The sequence below is a fragment of the Aedes aegypti genome, chromosome 2, assembly GCF_002204515.2.
Source record: "Aedes aegypti strain LVP_AGWG chromosome 2, AaegL5.0 Primary Assembly, whole genome shotgun sequence".
Taxonomy (NCBI): Eukaryota; Metazoa; Arthropoda; class Insecta; order Diptera; family Culicidae; genus Aedes; species Aedes aegypti.
The window spans coordinates 147,458,069-147,460,916 of NC_035108.1; positions in this window are offsets into that span (position 1 = coordinate 147,458,069).

The following is a 2,848-nucleotide window of genomic DNA, read 5'->3' on the forward strand; positions in this document are numbered from 1 at the left end:
ATCACTTAGCCGTGTGGCCAGGCCGATATTGCTGTATTGGTTGGGTTTGTAAGGGAATCTCCATACAGTGGCCCAATTTCATATTCGTTCAGGATACTGTTTTCACATCAAGTTAGTAAAAAACTAAGAATACTTTATACACATTGAAGGTAATAGGTGTCATTTATTATTAGCCAATCACAAAATGTTTCCATTTACATTCATCTTTGGATTATTGGAAAAGTATTGAATTTATGTCTAAAATTCACCCATTTCCATATTCGTACACCTACCAAAATTCAAACGTACAACATGCAAAACTAAATTTAAAAGCTCTATTTGATTGCTGAAGTACTTCATTATGATGTTCAGATGTAGTGAAGTACTTTTGGACAATTTATTAGCGGACATATATGAAATTTAGTTAAAATTATGAGAAATGCCAGTTTTTCAATGATTTTTGCTATAAAATTCAATAATTCGATAATTTTTGTCATTGGATGCAATCTTTTAATTAAATTTATGAGCTCTGATAGAAATTTAGTTGGAATGTATATAGTTTACAGAATTCATAAACAGTTTTTATCCATTTGGAGTAAAGAAAATTGTTGTTCCATATCTTCAATACTCTTCCAAAATGATATTTTTAATCAATGTAAACCAAATTTTCATTCTAAACAATAGGTAAATGTTAATTTTGAACTTGTCTGTAAAAATAATTTTAACTACGAACTCCGGTTTACCATAAAGTACCCTAAACTACGCTGAAAATACCTCCGCAAAATTGATGTTATCGCAATATTCAATTATTTTTGAATTAATATTCAAATATATTAAAAATAGCACCCTATTTTGCAATTTATTGATTTTATAAGAAAATACAAAATAACTTGAATGAGCAGAGAGCATTGATATACCTTTTACTAGAATATATCCTGTTGTGTTCATCATTTAAAAAAAATCGTTTGTGTTGCGGTTGCGCCGATAATTTTTAGTCTATAAATCTCTATAATCATGTTTGGTAGTACAGTGAAACCTCCATGAGTCGATATTGAAGGGATCATCAACTCATGGAAATATCGAGCAATGGAACAGCAATCCTTTGGAAAGCTGCTTCTAGGGACCATCATAGTAACCATGATATTTTGTTTTCGACTCATGGAGGTATCACTGTAAAATGGAAATCAAAAATAATAATAAGGCAATGTTTTGATAGGAACATTAACTATGGATTATGTATTTAATGGAGCCAAACTGAGAGAAATCAACTAAAATTTTTGGTTTTGGATTTGTTATAAATGTTATATTACCTAAAATTCAAAAGTATAAGTTGTCGATACCCACTCCTAGCTACTCTAAAACTGATTATAATTTGTTGAAACTTGTGCAATATTCGCAGTAATCATTCTGTAGCGAGTGATGTTGAAAAAAATGTAAGTTATTGTTCGACTTACCGAATATTTAAGCAGAAAACATGGGAAAAGTGGTATGTTTCTTAAATTTACTTAAGTTTTAAGAATGTCCGCTTATAAATTTTCCAAATGTACTCTACTACATCTGAACAACACAACGAAGCACTTAAGCAATTATCTAGCTCATTAAAACTTAGTTTTGAATGTTGTATATTTCTTTTTTGTACCTAGAATATGGAATTGGGTGAATTATAGAAACAAACTCAAAACTTTTCCATTATTCCAAAGATTTAAGTGAATGAATACAGTTTGTAATTGTCAAACAATAGATGATACTTATGACCTTCGTTATTGATAAAGTATATCGCAGTCCATGCACCATTTAATGGTTTTATACCAACTTGATATGAAAACAGTGCCCCAAACGAAAATGAAATTGAGTCACTGTACATGGGTAGTCCAACCCATAAGCTGCCTATTTCTGCTGAACCATTCTCCAAAGTTTTTTTGACTGTTAGAAATCGGTTAAAGGGGATATTTTTTTTTAAATATAATTGATCTAATAAGGCTGTAATCATAAATCTATTTTTTTTGTATTTTTTCCTATCTTTAGTATGTATAACTTGTTAGAAATTGCTTGGTTAAATTTAGATTAAATCGGTAAAAGAATGTTATATGTTGTTAACAGAATGTTACAAATAAAAGTTAATTCATGTAAAAAACCTTTAATTTCTTGACAGAGAGATACCCAGAGCTGGTAGCAAAAAATGGTACCGAAAAAAGTTATTCTAGTGACCAGATTTGAGAAAAAAGTGACTAAAAAGTGACTTTCGATTCTCGAAAAAGTGACTAAAAGTGACTTGAAAATCCAACCGAAATCAGTTTTATTTCAATTCTAATAAACTGTTTTACGATCAATATCCAATATGATTGGAAATATTCAATATGATCTTCTGCAGGTAGTAAGTCAAGTTGAGTACCATATTTGGAAATTTTTATTGTACTTCCAAAACTTGAAGATATTCCCAACAATTTTTCAAACAGAAAAGTTTACAATTACATAAATATTCCTTTTTTAGCAAATTTCAATGTTTTCAAAATGTTGTGTCTAAGTATCACCAGGGTATTTTATTTTGTAAATTTCAATACGATTTGGAACACCTGGAAAAAAAATTTGTCGTTAAACATTTCCATCCAAACTCTAACTCTCCTGCCTAATTAGGATTTTTTTTTATGTAACCAGATCAATATTACGGAAAATGTTATACTTGGGCATTAATCAATATTTCAAATAAAAAATGATGATAGAAGATCGAATATGTTTGAAATACTTCTTAAAACCGCGTCCTTCAAACGCCGACATAAAAAGAACAAATGGTTGATATAAGTGATATTGAAATTTTCCATCAGTAAGTTTAATGATAGGTACGTTTGGCTGAATGGACATTTAGCATAAA